The sequence below is a fragment of the Balaenoptera physalus genome (assembly GCF_965194825.1).
Source record: "Balaenoptera physalus genome assembly, chromosome: 21".
Classification (NCBI taxonomy): Eukaryota; Metazoa; Chordata; class Mammalia; order Artiodactyla; family Balaenopteridae; genus Balaenoptera; species Balaenoptera physalus.
In genome coordinates, this window is record NC_138902.1 from 8,486,221 (window position 1) to 8,510,105 (window position 23,885).

Here is a 23,885-nt window from a genome sequence, read left to right on the forward strand (position 1 = left end):
GTGCGTATTTGTTCCATGTGTTTCGGGGTGAGGATGGGGTTGAGGAGTCTACTCTGTTTTTATGGGGCATGAATCTGGCTTAAAAATGACAGAGCCCTTTAACAGGGAAATTGCAGCTGGAAGACACCAGCAACTAAGTAGATCTGGGACTTGAGAAACTGTGCCTCCCTGGAGCTATCCAGGGTACTGAACCACTTCTCCTTATGTTGCCTTCTAACCCCGTGAAACAAACATTCAGACATTTAAAAATATCTAGCTTTTTTTTTTTTTTTCTGACTAGAGAAATTCTTTAACCTGTATATTTCTGATAATTGTTCTTGCTCTAGTCTTGGCCAGCTGTAGCAGTTCATCTCTTGTGTCTTTTATTCACTAAACAAATATTTAGGTACAACCTTCTCTGCGTTGGGCACTTTTCTCATGGTTAAATTACTCAGATTGAATATGATTATTTTTGCCTTTTTGTGAAATTTGGGTTAAAGAAACAAATTTTATGGGATACCTAAAGGATCTCAGGTTTTCAAGTGTCGTTTGAAGAACCTGGTTTCTGGTCCAAAGGTTGTGTTTGTTTACCTTTGTTTACAGTACTTAGAATAGCCCTTGGCATAAAATAGGCAGCACAGAAATTTTATTCCACTGATGATCAGATTTATTTTGTGGAATTTTTTAAAAAATAAATTTATTTTATGTATTTATTTTTGGCTGCGTTGGGTCTTTGTTGCTGTGCGCGGGCTTTCTCTAGTTGTGGCGAGCGGGGGCTACTCTTCCTTGTGATGCGTGGACTTCTCACTGCGGTGGCTTCTCTTGTTGTGGAGCACGGGCTCTAGGCGCATGGGCTTCAGTAGTTGTGGCACCTGGGCTCAGTAGTTGTGGCTCGTGGGCTTTAGAACGCAGGCTCAGTAGTTGTGGTGCACAACCTTAGTTGCTCCGCAGCATGTGGGATCTTCCTGGACCAGGGCTTGAACCCGTGTCCCCTGCATTGGCAGGTGGATTCTTAACCACTGCACCACCAGGGAAGTCCCATTTGTAGAATATTTTTCTATACCATGTTACAAGGAACATATTTCTTTTCAACCTAAAGGTAAAATTCTTTGAAGAAAAATTTTGCTCTAAGTGCTCTAGATGCAACATGCACATAATCCTGATGAATGTAGACTAAGCATTTTGGGACACTGTCATATACATTAGGACCAAAGTACAAGCTGACCGGAAACTTCCAGCTCAGACTTTTCTATTTATGTATTTTCTCAACCATGTTTTCATTCTATTTTAGTCATACTAGTCTATTCTGTATTCAGGTAAACAACCACCACCTGTTCACCCCCTCTCCTCCAAAAGAGGAAAAAAAGAATTTTTCCTTTGATGACAGCAACACATGACCCAGGAAGGTGGAGTATATTCTAAACTGTCCTTTTGTAATTCCTTGTTCTAAGCATCGGGCAAGACAAATTGGTCTTGACTTCCCTGGAAATGTTGGTTTCTTTCAGTGAGTATAAGGGGTACAGAATCAACAGTGTTCCTAGTGTTCTCAAGACTAGTTATTGTATGGGTCAGTAAGGCTAAACCCTTCACCCCCAACCTGGTGTTAATTTAATGTTATTCTCAGTATATATCTGAGACAGACTGAATTTGAGCAGAATATAAAGTATCTGGCTGAAATTGAATCAGGCTCAGTGTTCTAACATAGCGATTTGCCACTACCCACATCTATTTCTGTGGTATGCCTTTTTTTTTTTTTTTTTTTTACAACATGTACATTTAGAAACTTGGTAAGGTCCAAACTGTATCATAATTGACATGAAAATGTCAGTTTCTTGGGATTGCCAAACTCAGACACTTTTCTTGGTATTTCAGTGAGAAATCAAATTTGAGGTTGAAGAGTATTGACCAGTAAGCTTCTTTTCTAGAGATTGTTACTCTACCTTTGGTCATGGACCAAGTTTAATTATTCCTATTGCTTTTATTTCCCATTCCTTAGGGAAGTGATAGGCAGTTGTTTAGTCACCGCAAGTTGTGAGAATTTGTGGATCTCAGCAAAGACCCAAGAGACCTATGCAACAGTATTGTTTTCCTACTTATTACCCAGACCCAGTTTGTTTTAAAATCAATTTACTGATTCCACCTGAGTTGCATGACTTAGTTGTAATATAATCTCTTGATTTCTTGAATTATCTCCAGACTGGACTTCATGATTGATTTCTTTTTCGCCTTTGACTTATTCAGATGGAAATAGGTTAAACAAACAGAAAAACTTGACTATTATTCAAAGGCTGAAGGATTCCTTCATTACTTCCCTCCATTTCCTTGGGAATCAATACCATTGGCTGTTTTCTTTTAGTTAGCATAGTTTTGCTTGCTTAATATAATTGATATAGTAATTTAAGAGTTATATATACGTGGTCTGACTTAACCTTCCAATTCTATGGTGTAATGTTACTACTGTCATTTTATGTGTGAGAAAGGTAATGTCCAGGGGGAGTTAAGGAATTTCTAATGACCATAAAATTAGGAGTCAGGACTGAAGATGCAGACCCAGCTCTCTCCGACATTAGTCACTGCTTTTAATCACTCTTCTGCTTGCTTTAATATTTCTCTACTGCCCACATAAAGTGCCATGTCAGAATATAGAAATGGTTATTAACTGAGGAAATAGGAAATATTTTGATGTTTTTAGGGAAATTCAAAACATTGTAGAATAAAAAGCTGGACATGATTTTATTGGCAGTTTTATCACGATGGCTTAAAAGAAATGAAGTTGTTCCTGAAGGTACCTAGTTTATTGTCGTGAAATATATTTGCTTTGCCTCATGCTGTATTTTGTAACACTTGGTCCTGGTAGGGTTTATTTGTGCGTGTAGTTTGATATAAAGATCTCAATTTTAACAAATACTGGGAACTATTCAGAGAAAAAGCCAAAACAGATGTGTTTTTACTCAGTAGTTTTTGTTTAGGTCTGAACCTTTGATAGGAATTTGTTCCAAAACTGTGGTTATTACAGAAGATGAAGAAAGCCAAGCTGAACACAAAGTTAGATGACTTGTCTATTTAATTTTAGGTGATACTTGCCGAATGTCTTGAGAAAATATTTTTTCAACTTGTTTCAGAATTAGAATAGACTCTGTTGACAGTTTATGCAAGCATATATCTGTTATACCTTTTTAGAAATTCGAAGTAAATTCTTCTTATAAAAATAATACACAATCAATAATACACGACCATTTTCTATGAGGAAATTTTCAAATGAAAAAACATTAATCTCTAAACATCCATAACCCCAACCAGTTAATATGTTAGTATGTTTCATTTGGTTTTTGACACACACAAATGCACACAAAACTTAACATATAATTATATAATTTTATATGTAATTTTGTGTTCCAGTTTTCTACTTAATTAATAGCATTGTCTTATTTTGCATTTCTGTGACTTCCAGGGAGATATAATCTACTTTATTGGCCAGTTCTATCTAATTTGGGGTTCTCTGCTTGTGTGTATGGTGTATGTGTGTGCATAATTTAATATATATATGTGGGTGTGTATATATACACATATGTATAATTAGTTTTCTTGTTTTAGAAAAAGATGCATTGTATTCCTTTTAATACATCACAACTTACCCATTTTATTGGGAAGACTTTGCACATATTAAAATCTGATATATTAGGACTAATCAAGAAGAGGTCAGTGTGACTAAGATGTTTTTTAAATGTTTTTTTGTATTGTATTTAGCAACTGGAGCTGCTTTCCCAACAGAAATTTGAAGTAATGCCGAACCTGTGCTAATGAATAGATATAATTAATTGGAAAACTTCATCTGTTTTCCTACAGTGTCTTAAAGACTTTAAAATAATCCCTCAGTAATTTAATCGTATCTCCTAGTTTTCTCCTTTAATTTACCTAGCAATATTTTTTCTTTATTTTAAGATCATCTTCAGCCTAATCCATATAGCCCTATTAAATTATCGTATCAAAAACCAACGATAGGGCTTCCCTGGTGGCGCAGTGGTTGAGAATCTGCCTGCTAATGCAGCAGACACGGGTTCGAGCCCTGGTCTGGGAAGATCCCACATGCCGCGGAGCAACTGGGCCCGTGAGCCACAACTACTGAGCCTGTGCATCTGGAGCCTGTGCTCCGCAATAAGAGAGGCCACGACAGTGAAAGGCCTGCGCACCGCGATGAAGAGTGGCCCCCACTTGCCACAACTAGAGAAAGCCCTCGCACAGAAATGAAGACCCAGCACAGCCATAAATAAATAAAGTAAAAAAAAAAAAATTAAAAAAAAAAAAAAAAAAAAAAAAAAAACCAACGATAATTTTCTATACCTTTTATTTTCATACGGAAATAATTTTGAGATCCACCAGTGTGATTAAAAAATAGAGCAGGTGGAAGTGGGGCAAGGGTGGGAATTGACATCTGATGCAAGAGCCAAGGAGGAAACCATTGTTTTTACTCGGGTCAGGTGATAGCATGCTAGCCTTACATTTCTAAAATTTGAGTATCTTTGGAATTATATTCAACTGCAGCAGTTTAAGTTGTAAATGCTTTAATGTTTTCAAGGCATGTCTTTTAGTGACTAAACTTTTCTAGTGCATTTATTTCAGTAAGGTTGAGGGGATTTCTATTGGATGATCTTCTCCAAATGAGATAAATATTCTAATGGTAACTGTCCTCCTGGAACACATATCTCTTGTTATTAAAAGTTTTCTAAGAGTACTGATGAATTTAAATGACTCACAGTAGCACAATAGGCATTTTAGTTAACCTGATTTTTAGCAACAACTTTTTTTTTCACTGTGAAACTTCTTATTCCAAGATGTTTGAAAAGAGGGGAAAAACTACAAAGAAAAACATAAAATTTAAATGAACTGCCACTACTTAGATAAATCAGGGTCAACATTTTTTTTAAAAAACATCTTTATTGAAGTATAATTGCTTTACAAAGGTGTGTTAGTTTCTGCTTTATAACAAAGTGAATCAGTTATACATATACATATGTTCCCATATCTCTTCCCTCTTGCATCTCCCTCCCTCCCACCCTCCCTATCCCACCCCTCTAGGTGGTCACAAAGCACCGAGCTGATCTCCCTGTGCTATGTGGTTGCTTCCCACTAGCTATCTATTTTACATTTGGTAGTGTATATATGTCCAGGCCACTCTCTCACCCTGTCACATCTCACCTCTCCCCCTCCCCATATCCTCAAGTCCATTCTCTAGTAGGTCTGTGTCTTTATTCCTGTCTTGCCACTAGGTTCTTCATGACCTTTTTTCTTTTTTCCTTAGATTCCATATATATGTGTTAGCATACTGTATTTGTTTTTCTCTTTCTGACTTACTTCACTCTGTATGACAGACTCTAACTCCATCCACCTCACTACAAATACCTCCATTTCATTTCTTTTTATGGCTGAGTAATATTCCATTGTATATATGTGCCACATCTTCTTTATCCATTCATCTGATGATGGACACTTAGGTTGCTTCCATGTCCTGGCTATTGTAAATAGAGCTGCAATGAACATTTTGGTACATGACTCATTTTGAATTCTGGTTTTCTCAGGGTATATGCCCAGTAGTGGGATTGCTGGGTTGTATGGTAGTTCTATTTTTAGTGTTTTAAGGAACCTCCATACTGTTCTCCATAGTGGCTGTATCAATTTACGTTCCCACCAACAGTGCAAGAGTGTTCCCTTTTCTCCAAACCCTCTCCAGCATTTATTGTTTGTAGATTTTTTGATGATGGCCATTCTGACCGGAGTGAGATGATATCTCATTGTAGTTCTGATTTGCATTTCTCTAATAATTAATGATGTTGAGCTTTCTTTCATGTGTCTATTGGCAATCTGTATATCTTCTTTGGAGAACTGTCTATTTAGGTCTTCTGCCCATTTTTAGATTGGGTTGTATGGTTTTTTGTTATTGAGCTGCATGAGCTGCTTGTAAATCTTGGAGATTAATCCTTTGTCAGTTGCTTCATTTGCAAATATTTTCTCCCATTCTGAGGGTTGTCTTTTGGTCTTGTTTATGGTTTCCTTTGCTGTGCAAAAGCTTTTAAGTTTCATTAGGTCCCATTTGTTTATCTGTGTTTTTATTTCCATTTCCCTAGGAGCTGGGTCAAAAAGGATCTTGCTGTGATTTATGTCATAGAGTGTTCTGCCTATGTTTTCCTCTAAGAGTTTCATAGTGTCTGGCCTTACACTTAGCTCTTTAATCCATTTTGAGTTTATTTTTGTGTATGGTGTCAGGGAGTGTTCTAATTTCATACTTTTACATGTACCTGTCCAATTTTCCCAGCACCACTTATTGAAGAGGCTGTCTTTTCTCCACTGTATATGGTTGCCTCCTTTATCAAAGGGAAGGTAACCATATGTGCGTGGGTTTATCTCTGGGCTTTCTATCCTGTTCCATTGATCTATATTTCTGTTTTTGTGCCAGTACCATACTGTCTTGATTACTGTAGCTTTGTAGTATAGTCTGAAGTCAGGGAGCCTGATTCCTCCAGCTCCATTTTTCGTTCTCAAGATTGCTTTGGCTATTCGGGGTCTTTTGTGTTTCCATACAAATTGGGAAATTTTTTGTTCTAGTTCTGTGAAAAATGCCAGTGGTAGTTTGATAGGGATTGCATTGAATCTGTAGATTGCTTTGGGTAGTAGAGTCATTTTCACAATGTTGATTCTTCCAATCCAAGAACATGGTATATCTCTCCATCTATTTGTATCATCTTTAATTTCTTTCATCAGTGTCCTGTAATTTTCTGCATACAGGTCTTTTGTCTCCTTAGGTAGCTTTATTCCTAGATATTTTATTCTATTTGTTGCAATGGTAAACGGGAGTGTTTTCTTAATTTCACTTTCAGATTTTTCATCATTAGTATATAGAAATGCAAGAGATTTCTGTGCATTAATTTTGTATCCTGCTACTTTACCAAATTCATTGATTAGCTCTAGTAGTTTTCTGGTAGCATCTTTAGGATTCTCTATGTATAGTATCCTGTCATCTGCAAACAATGACAGCTTTACTTCTTCTTTTCCGATTTGGATTCATTTTATTTCTTTTTCTTCTCTGATTGCTGTGGCTAATGTGGTGGCCCCCAAGCTGTAAGCTTATTCAGCTTTCTGCTTTCCGGAGAACTGCTTGTCTCTTTCTTGGTACGCACTCCTGACGCTGCGGTATTGAGCGTAAAAAAGGAAAATGGCTTGCGGCCAGTTTAGTTCCAGGTGCCTGCTCTGAATCTAAGAGCCCCTGGTTGTTCCCCAGAAGAAGGACGTGCTGCCCTGAGGGGGAAGTCTGTATCTCCAAAGAATGGCCCATAAGGCATGCTGACGCATAGATGGTGGCGCATAGATAGTGGCGCATAGATAGTGGCGCATAGATAGGGGCGACAGAATTATGTGGAAATACAAGGTTTACTGATTTGTTGTTTAGTATTCCTTCCGTACTAAACCTATATATACATTCATGCTCTTTGAATAAACTTGCCTTGCAACCATCAGTTGTCTTGGCCCTTCTGACCCCATACTGGTGCTTTTCAGTTCCTTACCCCTCACCGCCAGGAACTTCTAGCGTTCTGCAGCCGGTCTGCGGCAAGTGGCGCCCGCACAGGGACCTGAGTGCGTGAGGCATTTCGGAAGATTTCAGGTAAGTAGAACTCTCGAGTGAGATAGTGTGGCCACAAGAAATAATTTCGTTTTTAGGACGGTAACTCGAGAAAGAGTCAGAAGTAAAATAATATGGGACAAAAGGGCTCTAAGGAGCGTGATTTATTTGCTCAGGTTTTGCTTTCAATGTTAAAAGCCCATGGAAGTAAGGTAACTAACTACCTCACAACTTCTGGAATTTTTGCAATTAGTATATGATGCTTGTCCTTGGTTCCCTGAAGGAGGATCAGTGGACTTAACAATTTGGACTCGTGTAGGAGATGAATTATCTAAATATCATGAAGCTCATGGACCATCTTCTGTTTCAGTTTCCATTTTTAGCTTGTGGAATTTAATAAGAGATTGTTTTAATCCAATTTATGATTCAGTTCCAAAATCAACAGCTAAATCTGTAGAACATATTGCTGCAGTAGCTACTGCTCCTCCGTTGCCACCGAGGACAAAGAGTGTTAATTCACTTGATGATGATGACTTTTCTTTTGATTTAGCGGGTGAAGAAACCAAATATGAGGCTGAAAAATATCCTGATGAAAATATTCTTCCGCGGTTACAGCAATTGCATGTCTCTGTCCCTATCCCTCCTAAGCTTAGTCCTTTACAACAAGCAGTACGGGGAGCTCTTAATAGAGGGGAGGATCCTTTATTCTGCTGCCCGGTGGTGGAACGACCCAATCCTCAAAATCCACAACAAAATAATCGGGAATATCAGCCTCTCTCCTTTAAGGTTTTGAAAGATTTAAAAGCAGCCTGTGCACAATATGGGCCTATAGCCCCTTTCACTATTACTATGTTGGATACTATTGCAACAGAAGCATTGCCTCCAGCAGACTGGAAATCTATTGCTCGTGCTTGTCTCACTGGTGGCGACTATTTACTTTGGAAATCAGAATATTATGAAAAGGCTGCTGAACAAGCTGAAAGAAATACTGCACATAATGTGCTAGTAAATTATGAGATGTTGATTGGGGAAGGACAACATCAGTTATTACAGGATCAATTAGCTTTCCCTTTTGTGGCTTATGCTCAGATCAATCATATAGCTCTACATGCATGGAAACATTTACCTGCCTCCACTAGGACTGAAGACCTTGCTAAAATAAGGCAAGGGGCAAATGAACCTTATGCTGATTTTGTGGCTAGATTATTACAGGCTGTTAATAGAATTATTTCTGATGGTCCTTCTGGAGCAATTATCGTCAAACAATTGGCTTTCGAAAATGCTAATAATATTTGTCAAGCAGCTATACGTCCATGGAAAAGGAAAGGAAATTTAGAGGATTATATTCGAGTTTGTTCTGATATTGGATCATCTTACTTACAGGGAGCAGCTATAGCTGCAGCCCTAACTAAGGCAGGATTTGGGCCAAATGCTAAAAGTAAAAACTGTTTTAAATGTGGGAAGCCAGGTCATTTTGCAAAAAATTGTACTGTTGATACTCCTAATATGCCTGTCGTAAATTCTGTGCCTCAAGGTAAATCTCCTCCTCCCACAATTTGTCCCCGATGCCAAAGAGGACGGCATTGGGCTAAAGAATGTCGATCAGTGACTCATAAAGATGGAACTCCCTTGTCCCGGAGGGGCCTGCTCCGGCCCCATCAAACAATTGGAGCAATGTCAATAATCCCCCCACACCCTGCTCCACCGCCTCCAGCTCAGACCTTTGTTCCTCAGGGAATGGAATCTCCTCCCTTCAAAGGGCCACGCCAAATAGTGCAGGACTGGACCTCTGTGCCTCCACCCAATTCTTATTAACCTCGGATATGGGACCCCAAGCCCTTCCTACGGGAACTTTTGGGCCTTTACCCCAGGGAACGGTTGGTATAATCCTTGGAAGAAGTAGTATGTCTATGAAAGGCTTAACTATTATTCCCGGGGTGATTGATGCTGATTATGAAGGGGAATTAAAGGTTATGGTTCAAACATCAAAAGGATCTTTTCTTATCATGCCTGGTATGCGAATAGCTCAGCTTCTATTAATTCCATACATACCAGAAGGAAAAATTTTACAACATAACAAAAGAGGAACTGGGGCTTTCGGTTCCTCTGATGCAGTTTACTGGATTCAACAAATTGGTAGGGAAAGACCACAATTGGTATTAAAAATAAATGGAAGGCCTTTTTCTGGGTTATTAGATACTGGTGCTGATGTTTCTGTTATTTCGTTTATACATTGGCCAAAAAATTGTCCCGTGCACCAAACCATTACACAGTTGCAAGGTATTGGCCAATCTAATTCTCCACAACAAAGTTCGCAATACCTACATTGGCAGGATGCTGAAGGTAATCAAGGAATATTCAAACCCTACGTATTGCCCGGATTGCCAGTTAACCTTTGGGGAAGAGATATATTACAACAAATGGGAATCCTATTGCTTAGTCCCAACCCTACTGTAACTAATATATTGTTAAATCAAGGGTATGATCCTAGGAATGGTTTGGGAAAAAATCAACAGGGAAATAAATTACCCTTACAGACTGATAATAAACGGGATAAAACAGGCTTGGGTTTTTTCTAGGGGCCTTGGATTCTCCTCCACCACATGCTGACCCTATAACTTGGATTTCTGATAATCCTGTCTGGGTGGACCAATGGCCCCTTTCTAAGGAGAAATTAATGGCGGCCCATAATATAATTAATGAACAGCTTGCTTTGGGCAGACTAGAAAAGTCTAATAGCCCTTGGAATACTCCTATATTTGTTATAAAGAAAAAATCGGGAAAATATCGTTTATTGCAAGATTTACGTGCTGTTAATCAAACTATGGTAATTATGGGAGCTCTGCAACCAGGTTTGCCTTCTCCTGCAGCCATACCTAAAAATTATATGATTATTATTATTGATCTTAAGGATTGCTTTTTTACTATTCCTCTATTTCCGGCTGATAAGTTGCGATTTGCTTTTAGCTTACCCTCTTTAAATTTTATAGAACCTATGCAACGTTATCAATGGAAAATGCTGCCTCAGGGTATGGCTAATAGTCCTACTTTATGTCAGCAGTTTGTAGCTCAAGTTATTGCCCCTGTTCGTAAACAGTTCCCTCAGATATATTTTATTCATTATATGGATGACTTATTACTTGCTTATTCTGATAAACATATTTTACTTAAGGCTTATAATTCCCTTCAAAGTCATTTGTCACGATCAGGACTAGTCATTGCTGCTGACAAAGTACAGATGAGCCCACCTTTCTCATATCTTGGTAAGTATATCACAAATTATAATATTACACCTCAGAAGATAGAGATACGGACTGACGTTCTTAAAACTTTAAATGATTTTCAAAAGTTATTAGGAGATATTAATTGGCTGCGACCTTCTTTAAAATTAACTACGGGTCAGTTACAGCCTCTTTTTAATATCCTAAAGGGAAGTCCTGATCCTTCTTCCCCTCGTATTTTAACTTCTGAAGCTCAACAAGCACTCAAGCTTGTAAACAAAGCAATACAATCTGCTCAGCTAACTAGAATTGAGCCTTCTTTACCTATACTATTAATAATCTGTGCTACGTCACATACCCCTACCGCCTTATTATGGCAAGAAACAGGAATTCTTGAATGGATTCATATGAAAAATACGCCTAATAAAGTCATTACACCTTATTATGAGTTAATAGCAACCCTTGTTCAATTGGGTCGTAGAAGAAATATTCAGTTGGTAGGATATGAACCAAATTCTATTATTATACCTTATACTACTTATCAATATTCTTGGCTATTATTTGTCTCTGATTTTTGGGCTCTTGCTTTTGCTGGATATTCAGGAATTATTGATAATCATTATCCTTCTAATAAGCTCCTTCATTTTGCTACTCAACATCTATTTATTTTTCCTAAAACTATCTGTTCAACTCCTATTCTCAATGCCCCAAATGTTTTTACTGATGGTTCTGCCAGTGGCATCGCTGTTGTTATTTCTGATGACTTACTTCATAAAGAACAAACAGATCATACCTCTGCCCAACGAGTTGAATTACATGCGATTTCCTTGGCTTTTCAAATCTTTTCACATTGTTCTTTTAATCTCTATATGGATAGCCATTATTTGGTTACTATTTTGCGTAACATAGAAACTGCTATAATTGGCAATACTGTTGATTCTCAGTTGTTTCAGACTTTCTTTCAACTACAAAAGATTATTCGTCAGCATGACTTTCCTGTAGCCATATTACATATTCGAGCCCATTCAGGTCTCCCTGGCCCATTGTCTTTGGGAAATCAATTGGCTGACGAAAATACAAAGATTATAGGCTTAAGTTTATCTCAACCTCAGGATCTTGCTACTCAGTCACATAATTTACATCATCAATCTGCTGCTATGCTTCAAAAACAATTCTCTATTTCTAGAGAAACAGCCCGATACATTGTTGAGCCCTGCTCTAAATGTTTACCCCACCTTCCTGTTCCACAATTTGGAGTCAATCCTCGGGGTTTACTCCCTCATCATCTTTGGCAAATGGATGTTACTCATATTCCCTCTTTTGGTAAATTACAATTTGTTCATGTAACTGTTGATACTTACTCTAATTTTATATGTGCTACGCCTTTGGCTGGGGAATCTACTAAATACGTAATTACTCATTTATTTCATTGTTTTGCATCTATGGGAATTCCTAAAGCTTTAAAAACAGATAATGCTCCAGGATATACGAGTAAAGCTTTTGCCAATTTTTGTGCAACTTTCCATATTTCACATAAAACAGGCATTCCCTACAATCCTCAGGGTCAAGGTATTGTAGAACGTGCCAACCAACAATTAAAAATTACATTACAAAAAATAAAAAAGGGGGAATATGATAGATCTCCTCAGATTATGCTTAATCATGCTTTATTTATTTTAAATTTTTTAACTTTAGATGCATTTAGTCACACGCCTTATGAACGATTGTTTACAGGTCTTTCTGGAACTCCTCCTGAAAAAGCGCTTGTTAAATGGAAAGATCCCATGACTAACCTTTGGCATGGACCAGACCCTGTTTTAGTATGGGGCCGAGGCCATGTTTGTGTTTTCCCTAGGGAAGCAGACTCTCCTAGGTGGCTCCCGGAGCGCTTGGTTCGACATTATCATGCCATCACCAATAAACATCCTGACTCGAAGAATGCGTCGCCTGAGGCTCTCGCAGTCGACCACAGCACACCCCAACCGGTTCCCCCGGCGGACGAAAAGAATGCGGCGACGGAGTAGGAGACAACTTGTCAGGGAGGCGAGGGGAGATCGAAATCAAATTACTTGGTATCAATTGCAATGTTTAGTATTTCAAGCATGAAGGATTATGGAAGAGAGTGCTCATCCTCGCTCTCCTCTTACCTTTTTTTTAGCCATGATAGCTGTATTGGCAGCCCCACCTATAGAGGCTAAATCTTATTGGGCTTATGTACCCAATCCTCCTTTATTACAACCTGTTACATGGTCTGAAGCTGACCTTCCAATTTTCTGTAATGATTCTACTTTTGGAAGAGTGCTAGGAAATTTGCCTATTACTAATACTTCTGTTAATTACTCTAATTGGTTTAATACTCCCCCTGTTTGTTTAAGTCCTATGAGTACCAATTCGGGTTGTGTTAAGGCTGTTGCTTTAGAACATGCTATTTCTTACCAAACCACTGTAAATTCTCAATTTTTTACTCATTTACGTAAAAATTATAAAGCTATGGGATCTAATATTTGTCTTCCTTGCAAACAGACTGTTTCTAGACGAGAAGATTTATCCACCTTTGTATTTTGGTATAAGGATAACGTTCCCATTCACATGAATGCTAGAGTAACTAAGCTTGCTTCTAATACTTCGTTGGATCATTCTCTATGCATATATCGCTTGAGGATTGAAGATACTGGATATTATTTGTGTATTGAAACTACCATAGGTAATCAAGGGACGTTATTAGCTGGACATCAAATTACGGTCGTAAAGACTGTCACAGGACTACAGTTTCCTGCTTTTATGGCTTCTGAATTCCCGCAGTTTGATTTTCCTGTTTGTAATGATACATGGACTAAAGCCTCTGTCTGGTGTACTTTAGATTATGATAATGGCACCATACTAGTTTCTTCTGTCCCCGTTAATAATAACAGCCTTGTTTTTTACAAGCAATGGGAATTCTGGAAACTTGCCTTATCCTTTTCTTATAGACCGGTGATTACTTGCGTCGCTCCTCCTTATGCTTTATTGATTGGAGATTTAATTGTAGAAAACACTATGAATCCTATAGGTTATAATATTACTTGTATTAATTGTATCTTTAGTAGTTGTGTTTTGCCCGTTAAAGGATCTACATCTGTTATGATTATGAAGCAACCTTCTTACATAATGTTACCTGTTAATTTGTCTGAACCATGGTATCATAACACTGGCATGCAAGGCTGGCTGGAATTGACTGAAGCATTAAAACGACCAAAGAGATTTATAGGTGTTCTAATATGTGCAATCCTAGCCTTAGCAGCTTTAACTGCTACTGCGGCCACTGCTGGGATTGCTCTTTCACAAACTATTCACCAGGCTCATTATGTTAATCAGTTATCTAAAAATACTAGTGTAGCATTAGCCCTACAAAGTCATATTGATACCCAACTAAAAACGGAAGTAGATGAATTAAAAAATGTTCTAATAGGAATAGGGGATCAAGTTATGGCTTTAAAATTAAAAATGCGTTTGATTTGTCATGCCAAATATACCTGGATTTGTGTAACTCAACATTTATATAATGATTCACAATGGGATTGGGAAAAAGTAAAAATGCATATATTAAGTGTATGGACTGATGGACACATTAGCCTTGATATTCAAAAGTTAAATGCCGAAATACAAGCTATTCAAGAGGCCCACCTGGACGAAGATGAACCCCAGAATTTGATTCAAGGATTATTAGATCAACTACAAGGGCTAAATCCGATACAATGGATTCATAGAGGGCTCTCAGGCCTGATATCAATTGGTGTACTACTTTTATTGGTGATCGGTTTATTACCTTGTTTTGTTAGATTTGTAATGGGGTGCTTCGCTGTCTTGCGTCAGGATGTTCATGGCTTAAAACTACATTATCAAGCTTTAAAAAATAATAAAAAAGGGGGAAATGTGGTGGCCCCCAAGCTGTAAGCTTATTCAGCTTTCTGCTTTCCGGAGAACTGCTTGTCTCTTTCTTGGTATGCACTCCTGACGCTGCAGTATTGAGCGTAAAAAAGGAAAATGGCTTGCGGCCAGTTTAGTTCCAGGTGCCTGCTCTGAATCTAAGAGCCCCTGGTTGTTCCCCAGAAGAAGGACGTGCTGCCCTGAGGGGGAAGTCTGTATCTCCAAAGAATGGCCCATAAGGCATGCTGACGCATAGATGGTGGCGCATAGATGGTGGCGCATAGATAGTGGCGCATAGATAGTGGCGCATAGATAGGGGCGACAGAATTATGTGGAAATACAAGGTTTACTGATTTGTTGTTTAGTATTCCTTCCGTACTAAACCTATATATACATTCATGCTCTTTGAATAAACTTGCCTTGCAACCATCAGTTGTCTTGGCCCTTCTGACCCCATACTGGTGCTTTTCAGTTCCTTACCCCTCACCGCCAGGAACTTCTAGCGTTCTGCAGCCGGTCTGCGGCAGGCTAACACTTCCAAAGCTATGTTGAATAATAGTGGTGAGAGTGGGCAACCTTGTCTTGTTCCTGATCTTAGTGGAAACAGTTCCAGTTTTTCACCATTGAGGACAATGTTGGCTGTGGGTTTGTCATATATGGCCTTTATTATGTTGAGGAAAGTTCCCTCTATGCCTACTTTCTGCAGGGCTTTTATCATAAATGGGTGTTGAATTTTGTCAAACGCTTTCTCTGCATCTATTGAGATGATCATATGGTTTTTCTCCTTCAATTTGTTAATATGATGTATCACGTTGATTGATTTGCGTATATTGAAGAATCCTTGCATTCCTGGAATAAACCCCACTTGATCATGGTGTATGATTCTTTTAATGTGCTGTTGGATTCTGTTTGCTAGTATTTTGTTGAGGATTTTTGCATCTATGTTCATCAGTGATACTGGCCTGTAGTTTTCTTTCTTTGTGACATCTTTGTCTGGTTTTGGTATCAGGGTGATGGTGGCCTCATAGAATGAGCTGGGGAGTGTTCCTCCCTCTGCAATATTTTGGAAGAGTTTGAGAAGGATAGGTGTTAGCTCTTCTCTAAATGTTTGATAGAATTCGCCTGTGAAGCCATCTGGTCCTAGGCTTTTCTTTGTTGGAAGATTTTTAATCACAGTTTCAATTTCAGTGCTTGTGATTGGTCTGTTCCTATTTTCTATTTCTTCCTGGTTCAGTCTCGGCAGGTTGTGCATTTCTAAGAATCTGTCCATTTTTTCCAGGTTGTCCATTTTATTGGCATAGAGTTGCTTGTAGTAATCTCTCATGATCATTTGTATTTCTGCAGTGTCAGTGGTTACTTCTCCTTTTTCATTTCTAATTCTATTGATTTGAGTCTTCTCCCTTTTTCTCTTGATGAGTCTGGCTAATGGTTTATCAATTTTGTTTATCTTCTCAAAGAACCAGCTTTTAGTTTCATTGATTTTTGCTATTGTTTCCTTCATTTCTTTTTCATTTATTTCTGATCTGATCTTTATGATTTCTTTCCTTCTGCTAGCTTTGGGGGTTTTTTGTTCTTCTTTCTCTAATTGCTTCAGGTGTAAGGTTAGGTTGTTTATTCGAGATGTTTCCTGTTTCTTGATGTAGGCTTGTATTGCTATAAACTTCCCTCTTAGCACTGCTTTTGCTGCGTCCCATAGGTTTTGGGTTGTTGTGTCTCCATTGTCATTTGTTTCTAGGTATTTTTTGATTTCCCCTTTGATTTCTTCACTGATCACTTCGTTATTAAGTAGTGTATTGTGTAGCCTCCATGTGTTTGTATTTTTTACAGATCTTTTCCTGTAATTGATATCTAGTCTCATAGCGTTGTGGTCGGAAAAGATACTTGATACGATTTCAGTTTTCTTAAATTTACCAAAGCTTGATTTGTGACCCAAGATATGATCTATCCTGGAGAATGTTCCATGAGCACTTGAGAAAAATGTGTATTCTGTTGTTTTTGGGTGGAATGTCCTATAAATATCTATTAAGTCCATCTTGTTTAATGTATCATTTAAAGCTTATGTTTCCTTATTTATTTTCATTTTGGATGATCTGTCCATTGGTGAAAGTGGGGTGTTAAAGTCCCCTACTATGATTGTGTTACTGTCGATTTCCCCTTTTATGGCTGTTAGTATTTGCCTTATGTATTGAGGTGCTCCTATGTTGGGTGCATAAATATTTACAATTTTTATACCTTCCTCTTGGATTGATCCCTTGATGATTATATAGTGTCCTTCTTTGTCTCTTGTAATAGTCTTTATTTTAAAGTCTATTTTGTCTGATACGAGAATTGCTACTCCAGCTTTCTTTTGATTTCCATTTGCGTGGAATATCTTTTTCCATCCCCTCACTTTCAGTCTGTATGTGTCTCTAGGTCTGAAGTGGGTCTCTTGTAGACAGCATATATATGGGTCTTGTTTTTGTATCCATTCAGCCAGTCTGTGTCTTTTGGTGGGAGCATTTAATCCATTTACATTTAAGGTAATTATCGATATGTATGTTCCTATTCCCATTTTCTTAAATGTTTTGGGTTTGTTATTGTAGGTGTTTTCCTTCTCTTGTGTTTCTTGCCTAGAGAAGTTCCTTTAGCTTTTGTTGTAAAGCTGGTTTGGTGGTGCTGAACTCTCTCAGCTTTTGCTTGTCTGTAAAGGTTTTAATTTCTCCATCAAATCTGAATGAGATCCTTGCTGGGTAGAGTAACCTTGGTTGTAGGTTTTTCTCCTTCATGACTTTGAGTATATCCTGCCACTCCCTTCTGGCTTGCAGAGTTTCTGCTGAAAGATCAGCTGTTAACCTTATGGGGATTCCCTTGTGTGGTATTTGTTGTTTTTCCCTTGCTGCTTTTAATATGTTTTCTTTATTTTTAATTTTTGATAGTTTGATTAATATGTGTCTTGCCGTGTTTCTCCTTGGATTTATCCTGTATGTGACTCTCTGTGCTTCCAGGACTTGATTAACAATTTCCTTTCCCATATTAGGGAAGTTTTCAACTATAATCTCTTCAAATATTTTCTCAGTCCCTTTCTTTTTCTCTTCTTCTAGGACCCAAAATTTAGAAATCTCTTGCATTCCTATATACTAATGATGAAAAATCTGAAAGTGAAATTAAGAAAACACTCCCGTTTACCATTGCAACAAATAGAATAAAATATCTAGGAATAAAGCTACCTAAGGAGACAAAAGACCTGTATGCAGAAAATTACAGGACACTGATGAAAGAAATTAAAGATGATACAAATAGATGGAGAGATATACCATGTTCTTGGATTGGAAGAATCAACATTGTGAAAATGACTCTACTACCCAAAGCAATCTACAGATTCAATGCAATCCCTATCAAACTACCACTGGCATTTTTCACGGAACTAGAACAAAAAATTTCCCAATTTGTATGGAAACACAAAAGACCCCGAATAGCCAAAGCAATCTTGAGAACGAAAAATGGAGCTGGAGGAATCAGGCTCCCTGACTTCAGACTATACTACAAAGCTACAGTAATCAAGACAGTATGGTACTGGCACAAAAACAGAAATATAGATCAATGGAACAGGATAGAAAGCCCAGAGATAAACCCACGCACATATGGTTACCTTCCCTTTGATAAAGGAGGCAACCATATACAGTGGAGAAAAGACAGCCTCTTCAATAAGTGGTGCTGGGAAAATTGGACAGGTACATGTAAAAGTATGAAATTAGAACACTCCCTGACACCATACACAAAAATAAACTCAAAATGGATTAAAGAGCTAAGTGTAAGGCCAGACACTATGAAACTCTTAGAGGAAAACATAGGCAGAACACTCTATGACATAAATCACAGCAAGATCCTTTTTGACCCAGCTCCTAGGGAAATGGAAATAAAAACACAGATAAACAAATGGGACCTAATGAAACTTAAAAGCTTTTGCACAGCAAAGGAAACCATAAACAAGACCAAAAGACAACCCTCAGAATGGGAGAAAATATTTGCAAATGAAGCAACTGACAAAGGATTAATCTCCAAGATTTACAAGCAGCTCATGCAGCTCAATAACAAAAAACCATACAACCCAATCTAAAAATGGGCAGAAGACCTAAATAGACAGTTCTCCAAAGAAGATATACAGATTGCCAACAGACACATGAAAGAAAGCTCAACATCATTAATTATTAGAGAAATGCAAATCAGAACTACAATGAGATATCATCTCACACCGGTCAGAATGGCCATCATCAAAAAATCTACAAACAATAAATGCTGGAGAGGGTGTGGAGAAAAGGGAACACTCTTGCACTGTTGGTGGGAACGTAAATTGATACAGCCACTATGGAGAACAGTATGGAGGTTCCTTAAAAAACTAAAAATAGAACTACCATACAACCCAGCAATCCCACTACTGGGCATATACCCTGAGAAAACCAGAATTCAAAATGAGTCATGTACCAAAATGTTCATTGCAGCTCTATTTACAATAGCCAGGACATGGAAGCAACCTAAGTGTCCATCATCAGATGAATGGATAAAGAAGATGTGGCACATATATACAATGGAATATTACTCAGCCATAAAAAGAAATGAAATGGAGGTATTTGTAATGAGGTGGATGGAGTTAGAGTCTGTCATACAGAGTGAAGTAAGTCAGAAAGAGAAAAACAAATACAGTATGCTAACACATATATATGGAAATATATAAGGGAATATATAAGGGAAAGAAGAAAAAAGGTCATGAAGAACCTAGTGGCAAGACGGGAATAAAGACACAGACCTACTAGAGAATGGACTTGAGGATATGGGGAGGGGGAGGGGTGAGATGTGACAGGGTGAGAGAGTGGCCTGGACATATGTACACTACCAAATGTTAAATAGCTAGTGGGAAGCAGCCGCATAGCACAGGGAGATCAGCTCGGTGCTTTGTGACCACCTAGAGGGGTGGGATAGGGAGGGTGGGAGGGAGGGAGATGCAAGAGGGAAGAGATATGGGAACATATGTATATGTATAACTGATTCACTTTGTTATAAAGCAGAAACTAACACACCATTGTAAAGCAGTTATACTCCAATAAAGATGTTTAAAAAATATATATTTATAGCAAGGATTACAATAAGTTATTTTACAAAATAGAATCCAGGCATTTAATGGGACTGAGAAAATATGCTCATCATAAACTTTTACGTGTTGACTAGTAGAGCAGCACAATGTGTAAACTGACAGAAGCTTAATAGAAGTGTGACTGTTTCATAAACCTCTGAATATTTGACAGACCAAATAGATGAGAAATACGAAGGGTAGGGAGCAGGGGGTGGCAAACTTTTTCTGTAAAGGGCCACATAATAAATATTTTAGGTATTGTGGGCCACATGCTGTCTCTGTCACAGATTCTCTTTTTTTTTTTTTTTTAACAACCCTTTAAAAATGTAAAAATCCTTCTTAGTTTGTAGGCTATTCAAAAACAAGCCACAGGCTGGATTTAACTTGTAGACCATAGTGGGCCAACCCCTGAAATGGAAAATTCAAATAATATATTTAATAAGGCAATTTATAATGAATTTTTAAAGTATGCATCAAACTTTGTACCTTAGAGATGTGTTCTATGCTTGTACAACAAGAGCTGCTTTGGTTGCAAGTTTAGAAACTCTCTCGAATTAGCTTAACGTGGTGAAGGAGCCATGATGAGCATCTAAGTAGCCATAATCCAGCTGGCTTCAGGCTCCAGCCCTAGTCTGAGTGGCCATGACCAAGGGAACAGGTCTCACCCCCATGATGGAAAAAGGCATTATCCGAGAGGGGATTGCAAGTTGAGCAGATACTCAAAACATATCTGTGACACGACAGCCTTCAGAGAACAAGTGTGTGTCACACACACACGAACACAGGCACACACGTACACAAATGCTCATTCCTCCAAGGATGGCACTTCCTAAGGGGATCCCAGTTTCTCAGGTGTTTTTCAAATTGTGGGTTGTCACCTATTAATGGTAGAAGATTCATTTAGTGTGTTGTTTGGCACTTGAAAAAATGAAATAGAATAACAGAAAATATCAGCATATCTTTACCTGTAAGGTTAGGTGTTGTTTTGAGATTTTCAGCTTCTGTTTTATATAAAAATATATATTTGTCTAAAAAGTTTACAAAACACTAAATTCTTGGTACAACCACAACTGTAGTCAGCCCCCGTCCTGAAGGAGGGAACCAACCCCATGTGGACTAAATTCTCAATTCACCCACCTCCCAGCACACATGCCAAAAAAGGGGGCTGTCTCAAAGTGTGAAACACTCACCCTGGGCTTCATTGTCTAACTGTATGAAGTTGAACATGGTCCCAGTGAATGGGAGATCATTCATCTTTTTCTGTGTTCTCCATGATTTTAAGTAATATTTACGCTATCTACTCCTAGAAAGTTTGAAGAGACTCAGCTGTTGGGCTGGCTGGAATATGTACCTGTCTCACTGACAGTTTTTAAATTTTTACTTGTTTTTTTATTTATTTGCTTGCACCGGGTCTTAGTTGCGGCGTGCATGTGGGATCTAGTTCCCTGACCAGAGGTCAAACCTGGGCCCCCTGCGTTGGGAGCATGGAGTCTTATCCACTGCGCCCCCAGGGAAGTCCCTGTCAGTTTTTAAAATAAATTTATTTATTTTACTTTTGACTGTGTTGGGTCTTCGTTGCTACGCGCGGGCTTTCTCTAGTTGCAGCGAACGGGGGTTACTCTTCGTTGCGGTGCGCAAGCTTCTCATTGTGGTGGCTTCTCTTGCTGCGGAGCACAGGCTCTAGGCGCGCAGGCTTCAGTAATTGTGGCACACAGGCTCCGTAGTTGTGGCTCGCGGGCTCTAGAGCACAGGCTCAGTAGTTGTGGTGCATGGGCTCTGTTGCTCTGCGGCATGTGGGATCTTCCCGGACCAGGGCTCGAACCCATGTCCCCTGCATTGGCAGGCAGATTCTTAATCCCTGGCAGTTTTTTTAAATGACAATTTCATCTCTTTCAAAGTTACTGCTCTGTTCAGTTCTGCTACTCCTTTTTGCATTAATTTTGGTCATTTATGTAAAAATCATTTATTTTCTTCAACTTTTCAAATATATTAATGTTAATTTGTAGAAGGCCTTCTCTTATACTTATCAAATCTCTTCTACATGTCTCCTTTCTAATATTTAATGTTATATGTTTATTTTTCAGAACTGTACTTGCTAGAGGTATGTCTATTTTATTGTTGTTTGTTGTTTTCAGAGAAATGGCTCTTTATTTATTTTTTATTTATCTATCTATGGCTGTGTTGGGTCTTCGTTTCTGTGCGAGGGCTTTCTCCAGCTGCGGCAAGCAGGGGCCACTCTTCATCGCAGTGCGCAGGCCTCTCACCGTCGCGGCCTCTCCTGTTGCGGAGCACAGGCTCGACACGCAGGCCCAGCAATTGTGGCTCCGCAGCATGTGGGATCCTCCCAGACCACGGCTCGAACCCGTGTCCCCCGCACCAGCAGGCAGACTCTCAACCACTGCGCCACCAGGGAAGCCCGAGAAATGGCTCTTGAATTTAATTCTATCATTTTTGCATTTTTAAATTCATTATTTTAGCTCTTATCTTTCTCAATTTCTTCCTTCTGCTTTCCTCAAATTTAAAAAATACATATTTTTTTGCTATTTCTTTACTAATTTCTTGAGGAGAATTCTTGATGTATTTATTTTAACTTTTTCCTAATTAATAACGAAGTCATTTCAAGTAATGAATTTTCTTAAATATCGTTTTGGCCTGATTCCATAATTGGAGTGTTTTAAATGATTTTTGACTGTTTTTCACTGAATCTTCTATTTTAATTTTTAAAATGATTGTATTGTGACAACAGAAAGTGGCCTATATGATTCTGGCTTTTGAAAATTAATGGAGTGTTCTTCATATGTGGAATCTAATTTTTAAAAAAATAATATAAATGAGGGCTTCCCTGGTGGCGCAGTGGTTAAGAATCTGGTGCCAATGGAGGGGCCACAGGTTCGAGCCCTGGTCCGGGAAGATCCCACATGTGGGATCTAAGCAACTTAGCCCATGCACTGCAGCTACTGAGCCTGCACCCTAGAGCCCACGAGCCACAACTACTGAGCCCACGTGCAACAACTACTGAAGCCCGCGCACCTAGAGCCCATGCTCCACAGCAAAAGAAGCCGTGGTGATGAGAAGCCCGCGCACCGCAACGAAGAGTAGCCCCTGCTCACCCCAACTAGAGAAAGCCCCCGTGCAGCAATGAAGACCCAACACAGCCAAAAATAAATAAATAAATTTATATTAAAAACATATATAAGTGAACTTATTTACAAAACAGAAACAGACTCACAGATTTCGGAAACAAACTTATGGTTACCAAAGGGAAAACGTGAGGGGGAGGGATAAATTAGGAGTTTGGGATTGACATATACAAACTACTATATGTAAAATAGATAACCGACAAGGACTTACTGTATAGCACAGGGAACCCTACTCCATATTCTGTAACAACCTATATGGGAAGATAATCTGAAAAGGACTGAATATATGTATATGCATAACTGAATCACTTTTCTGTACACCTGAAACTAACACAATATTGAAAATCAACTAGGCTCCAATAAAATTTTTTTTTAAATTAAATGGAGTTTTTATTTCTGATTAATACATGATAGATTTTTGTAAACATTTCAGTAGACTCCTTCTGGAGCTGTCTGGCCAATTTGAACCCCTTCTTTGAGAATTGTCACCTCCCCCCCCAGGGTGGGTTTTCGTAGTATGTGACTTTGCTTTCCACTCCCATGCCACACCTGCTCCCACCTCCCCAAGAGCTAAATGAACACATCCAAGTTGGGCCAAACAAGTTTTTTCTCCCAGGAACTTGGTATTGAGGCTCAGTGACATATGGAGCTCTGCTCTCCTCTAGTTGTTCCAACTGTGGGGAAACCTATATCGTACCTTGTGCATGAAAAAGTAAAGTGGGGAGAAAGAGAGGGAAGGAGGGGGGAGGGAGAGGTATGGGGGAAGGGCAGAAGACTGAATCCTTGGCTCCTGGCAACTCTCCAGCTTCCTGTTTTATTTTCTTCTTGAAGTCTGACTACATTTCACCCTCTGAGTTCCAAGAGATGCTCCTGTACACTAGAGTAAACTCCTTTTCTTGGCCTAGGGCAGTTTGAGTGGA

General features: G+C 38.7%; 1 protein-coding gene across 1 annotated transcript in view; it reads left to right on the forward strand.

Annotated features, from left to right (window-relative positions):
• Positions 1 to 23,885, forward strand: part of LOC309651482 (uncharacterized protein) — a 321,132-nt gene that overhangs the window by 288,458 nt on the left and 8,789 nt on the right. The gene's annotated exons all lie outside the window — the stretch shown is intronic.